The 20130-nt window shown below is 37.6% G+C and overlaps 1 non-coding gene across 1 annotated transcript; it reads right to left on the bottom strand.

The window, feature by feature from the left end:
* Window positions 1–17304: 17304 nt before the first annotated feature.
* On the bottom strand, window positions 17305–17377 carry Trnav-aac (transfer RNA valine (anticodon AAC)). Its single transcript has one exon. It is a non-coding gene; the product is annotated as a tRNA-Val (tRNA).
* Window positions 17378–20130: the final 2753 nt, after the last annotated feature.

Genomic DNA, 20130 nt, shown 5'->3' with positions numbered 1-20130 from the left:
GATCAAAGGCATGCACCAATGGGATTAAAGTCATGTGCCACCTGATTTCTATGGCAAGTAAAATGGCTACTGAGATTAAAGGTGTGCGTCACTGTGGCTACTAGGATTAAAGGTGCATGTCATTATGGCTACTGGGATTAAAGGTGTGTGTTAGCATAATCCTGTCTGAAAGGCTGAACAGTGGGATTGTTTTACTCTCAGATCTTTAGGCAGTCTTTATTTACTAAAATACATTTGAAATGCCACTACATTTTCCCTTCCATTTTCTCCCTCCAGTACCTCCCATATATCTCTTTCGACTTTCCAATTATTGGTCTATTTTTTCATTGACTGATTCAAATGCATATATGCATTTTGTATATACATATATATTTTCTTCATTGAATTATTTATTTTTGAAGGCTCAAATATCTGTCTTAGTGTTTCTGTGTTTCTGTAAAAATAGTGCTGGAGAAAAAGCCAATTGTCCTATATCTTCCAGTTGACTCACTGGGCAAATACCCTGAGTATATGAAACCTCAATGCTTGCTCCAACAGTGACACACTTCCTCTAGAAAGTGTTTCCCAAATTACAGCTGTACTCTCTAGTCTCAAGGTCTGAGTTAAAGGTGTGTGTCATCCAGCCTCCTCCAGCAAGACCATGCTTCCTCCAACAAGGCCACGGCTCCTATGATTTTATGGGATTATGGGATTATTGGGTCCAATTACATTCAAACTATCAAACTCTTGCTATCTTTAATATTTTATAATCATTAGTGATAGCTCTCTTATTTCTGATATAATTTTCTTTTACTGCTCATATCTTTGCATATATGACATTTACTTTATTACTCGTGCAACAACTAGATAAATGCATAGGTTATGTCTTTAAAGAATCTGTTTCTATAGCTTGGGGAATAGTTGTTTGCCCTTTTATATTAGTTCTCTCATGTGCCCCAGCAAAATTATTATTTAACTCATCTGGTCTTTTCTCCTCATGATGATTGTAATGATAGATTCTAAGAACAACATATTTCTGAACTAAACCAAAAGATCCACAATATAATGTTAACAAATTATGACATTTCATTAAAAAATTATGAATAATTATTTGTATGTCTTTTAATTCATATTCTAAGACTCAAATATTCATTTTTTTAAGTTACAGTAAAAAATACTGACCAGTACCCATTCAAATCACCAAAGCAATTAATTATTATGTATGTTAATAATTAATAATTTTATGTAAGTTAATAATTAAAATTATTTATGGATTTCCCCTTCTTTTTCATGTTAGAGATCACAGCATTGATACTGACTATATGACCCAGCAAAGATTATTCATAATTTATGACATAACTGAGAGATCTTTGTCACTTCTAACTACAAATCTAACCAATAACATATTTCCATTGACTAACAAAAGTTGTAATTAAAGCAAGCTATATTTAAATTCCTTTCTTAGCCTACTATTATATAGCATGGTTATCTTAATAATGGTATCCTGAGTTCAGAACAAGGCACTCCCATATGTCTTATTGCTCAGCTAGTCATAAGGAACAATTTTTTAAATTAATTTTTTTCTTTAAAATTTATTTAAAATAATGAATTGTGTACTTCTACTGAAATTCAAAGAAAACAAATAATTTGTCAAAGGAGATAAATCTGAAATGTAGTAAAGAACAGACTCTTCTTCACTTGAGAAGCCAGCTGCTTTTCTCATGATTCTGACCCCTTAATATAACTGCCCTTGCTATTTTTAGTACAAAAGAATTCACACCTGCTTTCTAGTTTTACAGAGGATGTTTCCCAAGGCAGCCTTTTGTGCAAAGTGAGTATTAAAAACTGCTTCCTTCATTTTACAATTGCCTGTAAGGGCTGCAACTCTTAAACAGAGAGAATAAAAATAATTAAGAATATATTTTACAATGCTTTAATTTATCAGACATTTTTGAAATAGTAGATGACTATTTATTGGAATCACCTATGCATACTGAAGCTTTTGCTACTAAATGTGAATAAAATTACATTTTCTTTCTTGCTTTACTAATATAATTCATGGTCTTATACCATAAGTGCTGTATCTTAAACGTGAATTACTGTAATTTGTGAATGTACACAATTACATTTCATACTTGAAACATTTTAAAGAATGGTATTGTGACATTACTGAACCCATATAATTTAGTATGCTTGTCTCAATGCTGATTTTGAACATATTGACCAAAACGTTTTTTCAATCCATGTATGTAAGTTGGTCTGATATGGAAACAAATTGAAACCCATTCTTGTATTAAGAATATCTGAGGGGGCTGGAGAGATGGCTCAGCGGTTAAGAGCATTGCCTGCTCTTCCAAAGGTCCTGAGTTCAATTCCCAGCAACCACATGGTGGCTCACAACCATCTGTAAAGAGGTCTGGTGCCCTCTTCTGGCCTTCAGGCATACATGGAGGCAGAATATTGTATACATAATAAATAAATAAATTAAAAAAAAAAAGAATATCTGAGATTTGGTCAACCAGATAGGACAAACTATTAAATAATTTTCTCAAATATTATAGAAGTAAGCTACAACCAAAAGAACTATCCCTGTAGCTATACCTTCTTCTTCTTAAGACTGCCTCTTCCTTCACTCTGTCTACAAGGCTATCTGGTAGGCAAGAACATTCAGAACCATCTTGGCACTCTGTTCTACAATCACACGTAAAGCCAATTAAGACCTCCAAAATCAGCAAGGCATGATGTTTTAAGTCTTTTATTCCAACATTCAGGAGACATAGGTAAGAAAATCTGAGTTCAAGGCTACTCAGGAGACATTCTTTTAAAACAATATGCAATAGCAAATAATAAACTATATTTTTGTAATTTTATTTTTTATAAAGTGTAATAACATGAGTGAATACTCCCTGGTGGTGAGACTCTGGGTAAAATGTATATTTTTATTCTATTTGGCAGACTCTATAGCTGTGTCTTGTTGTGCACAAAAGGAGACATTCCTAACAGTACAAGATATTTTCAGCCTTAAATGGTACAGTAAAATATTGGTATAACATGAATAAAATCTGAGAAAGTTTAAAAATCTAATTTATTTTCATTTATACCTTTCATATTTTGCTTTCTTTGTGCCTTTAACAAAATAGTGTCTCATCATGTTGCCCAAAAACATTTCTCAAATTCCTAGGCTCAAGTTCCCTTCCTTTTTCAGTGTCTTCAAGTACTGGGAGTTTAAGCTAGAGGTTTGTGCCATAATGGCCAGCTGAAAATTCTGTTTCCTTTCATAGGAAGAGTAAAGACTTAGGGAGGTTAGTGACAACTCATTAGAGCGTATATTCCATGGACTCTCACTGAGTACTCTTTATTTTGCCTGGAGTAAATTTTGGCCTTCCAGCTCACACTGTTCCTTTTCTTTCCTACTCTTTTATTAGATAAAACACTGTAAACATGGATTTGGCAGTGTACACTGAATCTCCAGCTCTTGTTTGTAATGTACATTTGTATATATGCAGAAGCATATAGTTTTGTAACAATGTAAATGAGATTTTTCTTACCAAAAATCTTAATACTGGTATTTCTTTTCTTTCAGTTTATTTTTCATCTTTTCCCTATAATGTTTATTACCCCAATATCCTCTCTCAAGAAATTGATATGCTTTAACAATAACCTCATCTAGTTTCTGTTTTATTTTTAGCTTAGCTTATACTATGGTATCTATACAAGTTATATTTTTATTACTTCAAAAAGTTTGAATTGTGCTTTGCAAAGTGTACCAAAGCTTGATTTTCTCATCATCATTCACTTTTCAAAGTTCCATCTGTACTAACTACTCCAATCTGGGTTCATTGTTTTCAAACATTTTAATATATACATATAGCACTGGTGCAAAAATGCTACAGTTTCTCAACTAACAGCATAAGATTTATGTATAGTAAAATGTATATTGATAGTACTGAGATACATAAATTTATAACTTAAACATAATTTTAGTTCTGTTACAAAGATTCCAAGATTGCATAATAGTTCCTGTATGTTTTAACTTTTTTAATTGGTGTGAGTTGAATTATTATTTCAGATGTCAGTGTTTTAAATAAGGTGTTGAGTATCTTTAAGTGACATTTCAATATTTATTATGATCTCAAAACTTCCTTATTTTATTTTTTATCTTAATAGATTATGTTGTCATATTTTATGATAACTGATCCAGCAATCATTCTATCCTACACTTATGTGAAGGCACAAGTCATAAACTATCCCACACCAGTTTGGAATTGTGATTAATAGGGTGGTATTTATTTAAAGGGGAATAAACTTACAGATCACCGTCCCAGACAACAGCCCTCTGCACAATTAGGAAGAAGTCTAGTTGCCAGAACCAGAGCAGGAAGTAAAAAGAGAAAGGAGGGAAGTAGCCACCTTTTTAAAGGGAAAGAGACCACACCCCAATGGGGTGGTATCTCAGCGGCTATTGGCTGGAGGAGCAGAAGGACCTCCCGCAATACCTCCCCCTTTTGTTTAAGTAAGAGAGTTCTAAACCTACTATGAAATTATATACAATAAGTACAAATATCCTATTCTAACTAGCTTAGGTCTTATATAATAAATAGCTTGGCTAAGTCATGAGTCAAAAGTAACTACATTTATATAGTCTTCAACCCCATCGAAGATCTGAGAAGGGAAATAATGTTACCTGAGTAATTAGGAAGTGCAATCAAACAACTTCCAAAACATGCAACAAATCACAGAGACAACTAGCTACCTGGGCAATCACCCAAGGTCACGTTTGCAGCGTTTAAGCAACCAACTTTGGCTAAGGCCTAACATAACTGACATACCATTTTCAAAGGCAAGAAACTTGTCAAAACTATCTTACCCTGTCTTGGCAGGATATGACAGTCCTGTTTTTTCCATTCACAGATACTCTGTATTTCTGTCAGTGGTTGAGGTATGGGCATTTCTTTACCCAAAGGCCAGTTCAGCCAAGAAGAAAGGCTCCAGGTGGAGTGTCTTTGGTGCTCAACATTCTCTCGGGAATAGAGCAGTGTTGCCAGGAGCAATTGTGTCTCACTACCACAAAACTCTGAGTTAGATTAAAGGCCATTTTCTACAGCTCTTTGAAGAGGTTGAAGATTATCTATCTATACTGAGTATAATCTCTATGTATCTAAAGAACCTGATTAGTCTAATTATAAATGACAAACTTAGAATACTATTGATCTATATAATTCTCAATACCTATCTAACTTAAAGACTAAGACAATAAACAACTGTGAAACAAATGAGGACAATGACCTCAAAATATAAACAATGCACAAATATACATTGCAGTATGGTAAATATATATCAATACACAAGCAATATGTAAGTATCTTAATCAGAGGAAGAAATGTACACTGCAATATGGTAAATATATACAATATCTATATCAATACAATATATGTCAATACATAAAAAATGTTTTTAAACAGAGGTAGAAGCATGCATGCATACAATAGTCAATATAATTTCACTTTGTATCAATATATAAAAATCGATACCAATACATTTGTCTCAAAACAATAACTCACAAGTACCAACAAGTACCAATTTATTATCCCTCTTTTTTTTTCAAATGATCCCTGAGCTTATAAAATTCCTTCCCCAACCCTCAACCGTATACCAATTATAATCAATCCCTAAATGATGTCCCTAAACCCAAGTGCAAACTTTACTGGGAGAGGGGACGTCGTCCTCTAGAGTTACTTCCAGCTGTCATGGGGGCAACGTTATTTCTGGGGGATCCTGTGAAAGTAAAATGATGGTTAAATTTCAAGATCAGTGTCTTTTAAAATTGCAAATAGTCTCTGAGTATTTTGTGCAGGTCTGGCCAGAATGTTGTATAAGATGTACACCATTTCAGCTAACCAAGTTGGGATCGTCTTGTGCAGCTGGTACCCAAAACAGGTCTTGTAGTAGTGCTATCAGTATCATGACGTCATATCAACCAGGTGGAGTCGTTGTTATGGAGCCCCATCTTCTTCCTGGAAACTTTAAATGTCACTTCAGGAGAAACTCATTTTTCATTGTGAAAAACTTAAGCATTAATCATATAGACATATATACACACACACATATATATATATTCAATGAAAGGCATGATAGATATATTCAATGAAAAGTATGATAGATATGAAGAAAAGCAAAGATGTTTTTTAAACTCATATTTCTTTCTGTCCCCTATCATGGCTCTTGACATGAGACAGAAACTCCAGAGTCTCTGGGTTTTTCTCTTACCAACAGGCTTGAAATTAGAGAGGGACTGAGCCAGAGTCCAACTTCAAAACCAGCTCTATAAATTTAGAAATATGGTTTAGAATATTTTACTTACAGAACTTATTCAGTTTTCTTGATATTTCCTATTGGGCAGGTATTTTTCCGTCTGTCAGTATCCAAACATCCAGGATCCCTTGAATTTTTCAAAGATGAGTGTTTTCCTGTGGAGATAAGAACAGAACCCTGCCCCCATTCTATATGTTTTTCTTACCACCTGTAGGAATATCATCATTGTGGATGAGTTGTCATTTCTCCTTTCCAAGAGGTTTCTCCTCTTCAAATCGAACCTTTATTAAATTTGATGGTATCCACAATTTTTTTTCTCCTGTGGAAACAAGAGCAAAACACCTTCCCCAATGTAGCACATCTCCTGGCTTCCACTGAGTGGTCAGCACATCTTTGAAATAAATTGGTTGATTTAGTTCAACAGACTTTTAAATTATCCAATGTCTTTCTGCTGCTGTCGTTCCTTTCTCATTAGCGTTAAGAAAATTCAAGGTCAATAAAGCATTATGTAATCTATTTCTGGGGATATTTTCGGTCCCTTTCTGTTTGTTCAGCATATCCTTTATAGTACGATTTGATCTTTACATAACTGCCTGACCTGTGGGATTATGTGGTATACCAGTAATGTGTTTTATATTATAATAAGCAAAAAAGCATTTCATTTTCTTAGATACATATGCTGTACCATTGTCTGTCTTTATTTGTGCAGGTATTCCTATGATGGCCATAACTTCCAATAGATGTGTGATTACTGAATCAGCCTTTTCTGAGCTCAGGGCAGTAGCCCATTGAAAACCTGAATACATGTCTACGGTGTGGTGTACATATTTTAATTTACCAAATTCCATAAAGTGGACACATCCATCTGCCAGATTTCATTTCTCTTAGTACCCTTTGGGTTACTCCCTGCAGGAAATGGTGTTTGATTATAGAAAGAACAGGTAGGACATTTCTTTATAATGTCCTTAGCTTGTTGCCATGTAATGGAAAATTCTTTCTTTAGGCCTTTATTATTGACATGATGCTTCTTATGAAATTCTGAGGCCTGCAACATGCTTCCAATCAATAATTAATCAATCTCAGCGTTGCCTGGTGCTAGAGGACCAGGCAGACCTGTATGGGACCGGATGTGTGTTATGTACATTGGACAAAGCCTGTTTGTGATTATGTCTTGTACCTGGATAAACAATGAAGTCAACTCTGTGTCATCTGGTATAAATTCCACGGTGTCAATATGCAAGATAACTCTTTCTGCATATTGTGAATCTGTAACTATATTAAGAGGTTCTTTAAAATCCCTTAGCACCATAAGAATGGCATATAATTCTGCCTTCTGGACAGAATTATAAGGGCTTTGTTCCACCTAACTCAATTCATCTGACTTATAACCTGCTTTCCCTGATTTATTTTCATCAGTATAGAACATACGGGCTCCAGTTATTGGAGCATCACGTACAATTCTAGGAAGAATTCAAGAAGTTTTCTTTATGAGGTTAAGTCTACCACTTTTGGGATAGTTGCTATTAATTTCTCCCAAAAAATTAGCACAAGCTCTTTGCCATGGTTTATTGTCTTCCCATAACTTTTTATTTCTTCAGTACTAAAAGGCACTATAATTTCTGCTGGGTCTATACCTACTAGTTGACGAAGTCTCAGTTTACCTTTTATAATTAATTCAGAGACTTTTTCCACATAAGTTTTAAATTTTTTACTTGGTTTATTAGGTATAAATATCCACTCTAAAATAATATCTTCCCTCTGCATTAGAATCCCTGTAGGAGAAATTCTGGAAGGCAATATGACTAGGATGCAGCTAAGATTTGGGTTCACTCTATCCACATGTGCCTCCTGTAATTTTTCCTCAATCATTGTCAGTTCCTTTTCTGTTTCAGCTGTCAGTTTTCTTGGACTATTCAAATCTTTATCACCATCTAAGGTTTTGTTTAAATGAACTATTAGATCAGGTGTTATCCCAAGAGCTGGTCATAGACTGGAAATGTCTCCTAACAATCTTTGGAAGTCATTGAGAGTCTTTAACCAGTCTCGCCTAATTTGTGCCTTTTGAGTTTTAATTTTCTCTAACCCTATTCTGTAACCTAGGCAATTAATAGAATTTCCTCTTTGAATCTTTTCAGGGGCAATTTGTAATCCCCACCTAGGCAAGACTTTCTTTACTTCTTCAAACATCCTTTCTAAAGTATCTTTATTTGAATCAGATAACAAGATGTCATCCATGTAATGATAAATTATGGACTTGGGGAATTGTTTACGAATTATTTCCAATGGCTTACTTACAAAATATTGGCACAATGTAGGACTATTGAGCATACCGTGTGGGAGAATAGTCCATTGATATCTCCTATTAGGCTGAGAATTATTATAAGTAGGCACTGTGAAGGCAAATTTTTCTCTATCCTTTTCTTGTAACGGTATGGTGAAAAAACAATCTTTCATATCAATAACTATAAGAGGCCATCCTTCTGATAATATAGAAGGCAAAGGAATTCCAGATTGTAGTGGGCCCATAGGTTGAATTACCTTGTTGATAGCTCTTAAATCTGTCACCATTCTCCATTTACCAGATTTCTTTTTTACAACAAACGCAGGAGAATTCCAAGGGCTGGTTGATTCTTCAATATGGTTAGCATCTAGTTGCTCTTGCACCAGCTGTTCCAATGCCTGTAATTTATCTTCAGCTAGAGGCCACTGTTTGATGCATATTGGCTTCTCAGTTAGCCATTTTAAAGGTAGGGCTGTTGGTACCTCTAAAGGTTTGTTATTTGCTGTATGTTCTTGTACAGCCTGAATGGCTGGTGACCTTTTCCCATAATATCTCATCATATCCTTCCCAGAATTATGAGTTCCTGGAACTACAGGAATGTTAATCTGGGTATTCCATTACTGTAGCAGGTCACGGCCCCATAAATTTATTGTAATATTGGCAATATATGGCCTTAGTCTTCCTATTTGCCCTTCAGGCCCTATGCATTCAACCCATCTTGTACTTTGTTTTACACGAGATAGGGTTCCAATTCCCAGGAACTGAACATCTACCTCTTGAAGAGGCCAATTTGGATGCCAAGATTCTGGAGTAATGATACTTACATCCGTACCTGTGTCTAATAAGCCTTCAATAAACGTGCCATTTATACAGACTCTTAGCTTTGGTCTTTGATCATTAATAGAAGTCTGCCAAAATATACCTTTACTCTGTCCTACTGGGTTTTTTGACTCATCCTCCATGCGTAATTCATCATTTAGACCAGTAATATTTTTTACAGCAGAAATTGGAGCTTTTAATTTTCTTGGTGAGGCACGTTCTCTACTGTGACTGAGAATGACTGGGCCACTGTTGGCTTGGGGGACTGCGAGAGGCCCCTCAAGGAGTTTCCCCATGGTATCGGGATGCCTTGTCTGTCTGTTGTTGACCTGCATTCTTTGGACCAATGTCGGCCTTTAAGGCATCTCCTACATATACCTGAAGGCTGAGGTCTCCTATTTTTGTCATTCCCAGAAAGGATATTATTCCTAGAAATCCTTCGCCTGCAATCCCTTTTCAGATGTCCTAATTTACCACAATTAAAACACCTGGCAGTTTGATGTCTCCTCATTGCTTTGGAAATTACTTCTCCTACCCAAGATTCATCATTATAGCTAAACGTCTCAACATTCATTGTATGCTGAATCCATTCATCCATAGGTGCTGATCTAAACTTTAAAGTCCCAATTATCTTTTTGCATTCTATGTTCGCATTCTCAAAAGCTAGAGATTCAAGAAGTAGTCGTCTAGCTCCTGGGTCTGTTACCCCTATGTCCAGAGCCTTAATTAATCTTTGCAAAAAGTCAATAAAGGGTTCTCTCTGTCCCTGCCTAATTCTGGTATATGATTCAACCCTTTTTGCTGGATCTTGTAGCCTATTCCAAGCATTTAAAGCTGCTTGGTGACATAAACACAGTACTTCATCATCATAAAGAGCTTGGACCTGTGGATCAGCATATTCTCCTACACCAAGAATTTGATCTTGGGAAACCTCCACACCTTTTGTTCTTCATTGCTGTTCCATATCTTTGGATTCTTCTCTGAAATAGATTCCAAACATCAAGGAAGGTCCATTATCTAAAACTGCAGACACTAACTGATGGAAATCGTGGGGGGTAACTCTAGCATTAGAAGCCCAAGTCCTTATCATTTCCTTAACATATGCAGAGTGCAAGCCAAAGGTAACAATAGCTTGCTTAATTTCTTTTAGATCATTCATTGCTATTGGCATCCATCTAGCTTCTCTGACTCCCTTTGAGCCTTTAGAAGTTGACGCTTTGTCAGAATGAATTACAGGGTATGTCGCTAAAACCCTGGGTAAGCCAGATCTAATAGCTGGTGGTGGCATTGTATCCTGTCCTTGTGTCTTCTTACTCTGTTCACCAGCTCCAATAATTTCTTCAGTCATTTCAGGTCTTTTTATCATTGTCTCTCTTAAATCCTGAATCTCCTGACCTACATGTGTTTCTAGTGATTTCACTGAGGTATCAATTTTTTGGTCCCCATTCTGCACCTGTGATTCCAAAGCTTTTGAATCCTGAATCTCCTGACCAGCATGAGTTTCTAGTAAAGATTGTATGGTTCTTAGGAGTGCCATATTTTTCCTAAATGATAGAATATTCAAAAGAATACTGAAACCTAGTAACCAGTAAATTAAGTTATCCCCATTGTCATATAAACCTTGCATGACATAACCCATTGTTTTGGTAAGCAAAGCCGTAAAATTTGTGTTGGAAACGAAAACTGCCATATTACCTATTATCCAGCAGGTGGCACTGTTGCCAAGTCGTGACGAAAACGGGGTCCTGTTTCAGTGTCCACCTAGTATTTGTTAAAAACTGGGAATTGCAAGTTGCTCAACAAAGTAAATGTAATTAAATCAATTCCGTACATGGAACCATAAACCCAGAATCCAGGGGTAGAGAAGAGTAACCCGGAAGCCATGTATGCCTCAACGTGACAGAGTCGTCCCAAGGGGTTGCAGCTTTCGGCAACCGGTAACCGCGTGCTCTGGTTCGCTCCGCTTAAGAACTGCGCTTGCAAGGGAGATTTGAAAAAGACTCAGAAAATAGCAAACCACGTGTGCAGAGACTACGCGGGCCTGTGGAGTTTAAATTCATGTAGGGAGGCAAACGATAGGCTGCGTGGGGACTTGATGTCAATCTGAGGAGTCTAAAGGGAAAATATAAAGAACTGCAGCAAGAAAAGCCACTGCGTGATGATTTATGTTAAACTGCTGGCTCCACGCACAAGGCACAGGCAGTAAGGCACAGGCTGCAAGGCACAGGCCGCGGCCGAACTGCCGGCAGGCAGCCCAGCGGGGAAAGGAGGGGTCCTAAAACCAAACGTTGGGTGCCAGATGAAGGCGCAAGTCATAAACTATCCCACACCAGTTTGGAATTGTGATTAATAGGGTGGTATTTATTTAAAGGGGAATAAACTTACAGATCACCATCCCAGACAACAGCCCTCTACGCAATTAGGAAGAAGTCTAGTCGCCGGAAGCGGAGCAGGAAGTAAAAAGAGCGAGGAGGGAAGTAGCCGCTTTTTTAAAGGGAAAGAGACCACGCCCCAATGAGCTGGTATCTCAGCAGCTATTGGCTGCATGAGTGGAAGGACCTCCCACAACACTTATGGGTGTATTTTATTAGATTTCATATGTTTTTACTATCAATAAATAGAAATCACCTTCAAACTCATTTTCTTTAAAACTCATTTTCTTTCCGTGGCTTTTTAAAATTGTCCCTTTGGAAAAGTTAATGAATTACTAAAATAAAGAAATTAGTGTACATTAATTTTTACATGTCAGTTTATTCATCTACAGAGTCATTAGACATATTGAAAGTTTCTTTTTTCAAAGATATCTGTGAATTTTTGAAACAAGATAGTTAGCAGGTGGGCCCCATTTCAGTCTATTCTAGATAACCACTTCACGGTTGTTAGGATTGATTCCTTTCAAAAGTGTGTCTCCCTCCATTGCAATGACCTCTGCTGAAGGCAACTGCTTTAAACAAATTTTTGTTCACTCTCAGGAGCACCAAATGAACAAAACCATTTTACTCTTTCTGGCACTCCTGACCCACTTCAGGATAACTCCGTAGGGGGATTTACTGTCTCAACTCTCATTCTCACCGTTTATTGAAGCATATGTTTCAATGGTCTTTATTAAACATTTATTGCTTCTTGGTTTTGATTGTCTATGTTTTCACAGGAGTCTATAATAAAAGAATACTTGATAAGACTACTAAATACCAACAGTCATATTGTTTCCAGGGGCATATGACTTAAGATACTAATTAGAGAGTACATGTCATGTATTAAATAAATACTAACATTAGAGAATACTGGTAATAGTATTATAAATATTAGTTTTCAGTCTTTCTTGTAACCTCTAAAGGTATGCCAAGTTGTACGGTCATGGATTAAGGCCTCACCTCTCTCTCTCTCTCTTTCTCTCTCTCTCTCTCTGTCTCTCTCTCTCTCTCTGTCTCTCTCTCTGTCTCTCTCTCTCTCTGTCTCTCTCTCTGTCTTTCTCTCTCTTTCTCTCTGTCTCTCTCTCTCTGTATGTGTGTGTTTGTGAATGTGTGTGTAGCTCTAAATCCCTCTCTATGTTTCTGTCTGTCTCTGTCTTAGTCTGTCTCTGTCTTCCTTTCTTTCAATGTCCCCTCCCTTTCTATCTCTTCTCTTTCTCTGTGTCTCTCTGTCACCATATATATGTATATGTGTATATATATATATATATATGGGGGGCCTTTGGAGCTGAGCAATAACTATCCTTCCCTAAATTTCTAAATCCAAGCATGTTGTTAAATGAAAATTCAGAGTTTCTGTCTGATGTCAGAAACCATCTGATATGGGACAGAAAGAACAAAGAATTTAGGAAAATTTTTACTTTTCTCCATGCCTATTTTGTCTATATCATATCTTTTGTTTAATTTATGTCTATATGAATAATGTTTAAGTTTTCCACAATGAACAGTAGATTTTCCTACAGATCTTTTTACTGAAGTAATCTTTGAAGTTTCTAGGAAGAAGATGAGGACCCACAACAATGGCTCCATCTGGTCAAGATGACATCATGATGCTGATATTATAAGACCAGTTTTGGAGTATCAGCTGTTGAAATGGTGCACCTCTTACAACGTTCTGGCCAGAACTCCAAATAAGAACTTTAGAAAAACCCTATTGACTACTCAGAGATCATTTGCAATTATACAAGACAGTAATCTTGAAACTTAACCATTGCTTTACTTTTATAGGATCCTATAGAAAGAGCATTGCACCCATAACAGAAGATGATGTCCCCTCTCCCAACAAAGTTTGTCATCAGGTTTAAGGACACCATTTAGGAGTAATTACCTGTATAGGGTTGAGGGTTGAGGTGGCCATTATGTAGGCCCAGAGATGATCTTGGAAAAAAAAGAGAGAAAATTGAAAGGCATAATAGGTAGTTTAGTGTGAAATTACACACAATAATAATAATAATAGTGAGTAATAGAGTGAATACTTGTGAGCTATTATTTATTGACAATTTACATTGGTATAGATTCTATTTTTTTTGCTTTTAATTTTTTTTAATTCTTTTTTAATTAAAATTTCCAACTGCTCCCCGTTGCCCATTTCCCTCCCCTCCTCCCACATATTGACCACTCCCCCGCTCCCCTCCCCCTATCCCCACTCCACTTCTCCTCCCCCCAGTCCACTCCCCCTCCCTCTCGATACTGAAGAGCAGTCCAAATTCCCTGCTCTACAGGAAGACCAAGGTCCTCCCACTTCTATCTAGGTCCAGGAAGGTGAGCATCCAAACAGGCTACGCTCCCATAAAGCCAGTTCATGTATTAGGATCGAAACCTAGTGCCATTGTCCTTGGCTTCTCATCAGCCATCATTGTCCGCCTTGTTCAGAGAGTCCAGTTTCAACCCATGCTTATTCAGTCCCAGTCCAGCTGGCCTTGGAGAGCTCCCAATAGATCAGTCCCACTGTCACAGTGGGTGGGTGCACGCCTCATGGTCCTGATTTCCTTGCTCATGTTCTCCCTCCTTCTGCTCCTCATTTGGACCTTAAGAGCTCAGACCATTGCTCCAAATTGGGTCTCTGTCTCTCTCTCGATCCATCGCCAGATGAAAGTTCCTGTGCCATTCTCCTTGGCCTCTCGTCAGCTCTCATTGTCCCCCACATTCAGAGAGTCCGGTTTTATCCCATGTTTTTTTTCAGTAGCAGTCCAGCTGGCCTTGGTGAGCTCCCAATAGATCGGCGCCCCTGTCTCAGTGGTTGGGTGCACCCCTCCTGGTCCTGACTTCCTTGTTCATGTTCTCTCTCCTTCTGCTCCTCATTATAACCTTGGGAGCTCAGTCCGGTGTTCCAGTGTGGGTCTCTGTCTCTATCTCCATCCATCGCTAGATGAAGTTTCTATGGCGATATGCAAGATATTCATCAGTATGATTATAGGATAGGTTCATTTCAGGTTCCCTATCCTCAGGTGCCCCAATGAACTAACTGGGGACATTGCCCTGGGCATCTGGTAGCCATCCAGGTTCAAGTCTCTTGCCAACCCTTAGGTGGCTCCCTTAACTAAGGTATGAGTTTCCCTGCTCCCCAATCCAACCTTCCTTTAACCCCAATCACCCCGATTCCCCCAGTTCCCCTCATCCTCTTCTTCACACTTTTCTCTCCCCATCACCCCTCATTCCCATCCCACCCCACCCCCAAGATTCCAATTTCTTGCCCATCAATCTTGTCTATTTCCCATAGCTGGGAGGATATCTATATGTTTTTCCTTGGGTTTACCCTCTTGTTTAGCTTCTTTAGGATCACAAATTATAGACTCAGTGGCCCCTATCCATGGCTAGAAACCAATTATGAGTGAGTACATCCCATGATCTTCTTTTTGTGTCTGGGTTACCTCACTCAGGATATAGATTCTTGTATATTGATACAAGTTCAAATTATATTTGTTATTTCTGTTTACAATGTTTGTACACCTATGCAAAGTTATTTTGTCAGATTGTATGCATGCGTGTTTCTGCCTCTGTTTAAGACCTTTTGGATATTGATAACATATTTAAGATATATTTATACTATTGCATTGTATATTTCTACCTGTGATCAAGATACAAGAAGCTGTTTCTGAGAGCACTCACTAAAAGACAGCTGTAGACCACTTACTGTTATAGTAAGATTTCACAATACCACCCAATAAAACCAACGTGAGGAATAAGCCTGCAATTATTGAACATTTGAGAGTACAAGGTCAAATTATATGTAACCTATACCAGAAAGAATTCCTTTCCTTTTCTTTCTGAATTTATATAAATAGGTTTCTACATTGTTAAACTGAACTCTTTCTGAAAATTATACCTCTCATAGTTCTGTTTCTTTCATCATATATTTTCTGATTCTTTATCATCTACCTTCTTCTTTCAATTAAAAATTTATTTGTGATAACATTGAGCCCCATCACAAATACACTTTAATAACAATTCAGGTTTTATCATAAAACAATTTGAACAATCCATTTTATAAGGTAAGGCAGTACTTTGGAAACATACTGGTATTAGAATGTGAACTTGATTCTGAGGCTAACATTTTGCCTATAAAACACAAGAAAAATATTATTCTTCTAAAACCATTATTTTCTCCTTTCTAAATTTCTCTTTTCCTTACTTCTGAATAGCAAAATATAACATGAGCTTGAAATACTGTTTATATCACTCTTAATTTTTCATTTTAATATTCATTCTGAGATTCAATAAAATAATTTGTAAAACTGAAGTATTTGATATATCTGTAAAGTCTGTCATGGGTACTAATGAGATTATGACGATAAAAATAACTATTAACTAAATAACTATAACAAAAGCAGTAACATATTATGTGTCAAAGATTTTTAAAAATAAAATGTTGTAATATAGACATATCTATAGTTATATTAAATTATTTTTATTAAATCAATGAAAATTGATTTAAATATAGCAAAATATTACTGAGGTTGTGCCATTTATTAAAGTCTATTAACAGTTTTGGCTCAAATTCAAACTCATTTTTTAATATTCTCACTTTCCTATCAGCATTTTTATGTTAAAGAGGTGGCTACAAGAATTTCCATTGTTCTTAACTCATCAGAAAGTTGAATTAAATCATCAGAAAATTGAATGATAGGGGCTGGAGAGATGGCTCTGGTTAAGAGCATTGCCTGCTCTTCCAAAGGTCCTGAGTTCAATTCCCAGCAACCACATGGTGGCTCACAACCATCTGTAGGGAGGTCTAGCGCCCTCTTCTGGCCTTCAGGTATACACACAGGCAGAATATTGTATACATAATAAATAAATAAATATAAAAAAAAGAAAATTGAATGATAAAATTTCAAGTAAGTGCCAGACTTATGAAGATGATTTTAAGTGAGCAGAGTTTGCTTTAATTTCAGACTGGTCCTCTTACAATTCTGCATGTTAATGAGGATGATGCTGTGGAGTAGTGTCCAGAGATTTACTTTCAAGGACAGCTACTGAAACAGCATAATTCATACTCATAAATCCTTGAGGACATTCTAAGATACTAACATGATTCTTACCAAGTAATTAGAAAATTGTTCAGAATATGTGATTTCTTTGAGCTCAAGGCAGTTTGGTAATGGGAAATAAATGGAATCACCATATGTCTACCCCATCTATATCCAATCTGCATCTCTATACCTATTCTCTTGTGAATAAATAAGCGCTAGTCTCTTTCATCCTGATTTTTCTTGTAAAGTTTCTTCTGGTTAATTTTGGTTTGTGATGTTTGTCTTTATTTGAAAGATATTTTTTAAAAATGGAAAATTAAAATCAAGTCTCAAGTTCTTTGTGTCCAATTGTCTTACTTATATCAGCAGCAACAACAACAACAAAAACTTCATGTGAGACACAAAGTACTTGGGAGTGAACAAATCAGATCTTTCAGAATCTCTGTGTCATTGAAAACCTGTACTTTGACCTTGTTTCTGCCCGGTCTCGAACCGGGGACCTCTCGCGTGTTAGGCGAGCGTGATAACCACTACACTACGGAAACTACAGTAATGAAAACAGCGTGGTACTGGCATAAAAACAGAGAAGTCGACCAATGGAATCATATAGAAGACCCGGATTTTAACCCACAAACCTATGAACAACTGATTTTCGATAAAGGAGCTAAAAGTATACAATGGAAGAAAGAAAGCATCTTCAACAAATGGTGCTGGCACAATTGGATGTCAACCTGTAGAAGAATGAAAATAGACCCATATCTATCACCATGCACAAAACTCAAGTCCAAATGGATCAAAGACCTCAATATCAATCTGAACACACTGAACCTGATAGAAGAGAAAATGGGAAGTACCCTACAACATATGGGCACAGGAGATTGCTTCCTATGTATAACCCCAGCAGCACAGACATTAAGGGCAACATTGAATAAATGGGACCTCCTGAAACTGAGAAGCTTCTGTAAAGCAAAGGACACTGTCATTAAGACAAAAAGGCAGCCTACTGACTGGGAGAAGATCTTCACCAACCCCACAACAGACAAAGGTCTGATCTCCAAAATATATAAAGAACTCAAGAAACTAGACTTTAAAAGGATAATTAACCCAATTAAAAAATGGGGCACTGAACTGAACAGAGAATTCTCAACAGAAGAAGTTAAAATGGCCAAAAGATACATAAGGTCATGCTCAACCTCCTTAGCGATCAGAGAAATGCAAATCAAAACAACTTTGAGATATCATCTTACACCTGTCAGAATGGCTAAAATCAAAAACACCAAGGATAGCCTTTGCTGGAGAGGTTGTGGAGAAAGGGGTACCCTCATCCATTGCTGGTGGGACTGCAAACTTGTGCAACCACTTTGGAAATCAGTGTGGCGGTTTCTCAGAAAAATTGGGATCAACCTACCCCTGGACCCAGCAATACCACTCTTGGGAATATACCCAAGAGATGCCCTATCATATGACAAAAGCATTTGTCCAACTATGTTCATAGCAGCATTATTTGTAATAGCCAGAACCTGGAAGCAACCTAGATGCCCAGCAATGGAAGAATGGATGAAGAAAGTGTGGAATATATACACATTAGAGTACTACTCTGCGGTAAAAAACAATGACTTCTCGAATTTTGCATGCAAATGGATGGAAATAGAAAATACGATCCTGAGTGAGGTAACCCAGACCCAAAAAGAAGATCATGGGATGTACTCACTCATAATTGGTTTCTAGCCATGGATAGGGGCCACTGAGTCTATAATTTGTTATCCTAAAGAAGCTAAACAAGAGGGTAAACCCAAGGAAAAACATATAGATATCCTCTCAGCTATGGGAAATAGACATGACTGATGGGCAAAAAATTGGAATCTTGGGGGTGGGGTGGGATGGGGATGAGGGGTGACGGGGAGAGAAAAGTGTGAAGGAGAAGATGAGGGGAACTGGGGGAATCGGGGTGAATGGGGATAAAGAAAGGTTGGATAGGGGAGCAGGGAAACTCATACCTTAGGTAAGGGAGCCACCTAAGAGTTGGCAAGAGACTTGAACTTGGAATGGCTACCAGATGCCCAGGGCAATGTCCCCAGTTAGTTCATTGGGGCACCTGAGGATAGGGAACCTGAAATGAACCTATCCTATAATCATACTGATGAATATCTTGCATATCGCCATAGAACCTTCATCTAGCGATGGATGGAGATAGAGACAGAGACCCACACTGGAGCACCGGACTGAGCTCCCAAGGATATAATGAGGAGCAGAAGGAGAGAGAACATGAACAAGGAAGTCAGGACCATGAGGGGTGCACCCAACCACTGAGACAGTGGGGCCAATCTATTGGGAGCTCACCAAGGCCAGCTGGACTGCTACTGAAAAAACATGAAATAAAACCGGACTCTCTGAATGTGGCGGACAATGAGAGCTGACGAGAGGCCAAGGAGAATGGCACAGGAACTTTCATCTGGCGATAGATCGAGAGAGAGACAGAGACCCAATTTGGAGCAATGGTCTGAGCTCTTAAGGTCCAAATGAGGAGCAGAAGGAGGGAGAACATGAGCAAGGAAATCAGGACCACGAGGCGTGCACCCACCCACTGTGACAGTGGAACTGAACTATTGGGAGCTCTCCAAGGCCAGCTGGACTGGGACTGAATAAGCATGGGTTGAAACTGGACTCTCTGAAGATGGCGGACAATGAAGGCTGATAAGAAGCCAAGGACAATGGCACTAGGTTTCGATCCTAATACATGAACTGGCTTTGTGGGAGCTTAGCCTGTTTGGATGCTCACCTTCCTGGGCCTGGATGGAAGTGGGAGGACCTTGGTCTTCCTGTAGGGCAGGGAATTTGGACTGCTCTTCAGTATTGAGAGGGAGGGGGAATGGACTGGGGGGAGTAGAAGAGGAGTGGGGATGGGGGAGGGGAGTCGGGGGAGGGGCAATGTGTGGGAGGAGGGGGAGGGGAATGGGAAACAGGGAGCAGTTGGAAATTTTAATAATAAAAAAAAAAGAAAAGAAAACCTGTACTTTAAAAACTACCTCAGTAAATGGTTTGATCTTATGATTTAACTGTGCTAAAATGAGAAAAATATTAATAATATATATAAAAATTTTCAAAATGGACAAAAGTAGTAAATACAAAGCACCTCCAAAATTGTGTTTACACCATTCTAAACAAAAAGTTTCAAATTATTTTATCATGATTGGCAAAATTTTCTTTTCACAAAACTTAAGCTTTCCATTTTTCAGTAGAGGCACTACATCTGTTGTCAGCCAAGCTTGCTTGTTCTTTGCTTTCTAAGTTTCTTATC

This window comes from Chionomys nivalis, chromosome X, assembly GCF_950005125.1.
Source record: "Chionomys nivalis chromosome X, mChiNiv1.1, whole genome shotgun sequence".
NCBI classification, from domain to species: domain Eukaryota; kingdom Metazoa; phylum Chordata; class Mammalia; order Rodentia; family Cricetidae; genus Chionomys; species Chionomys nivalis.
This window is presented reverse-complemented; position numbering and strand designations above follow the sequence as displayed.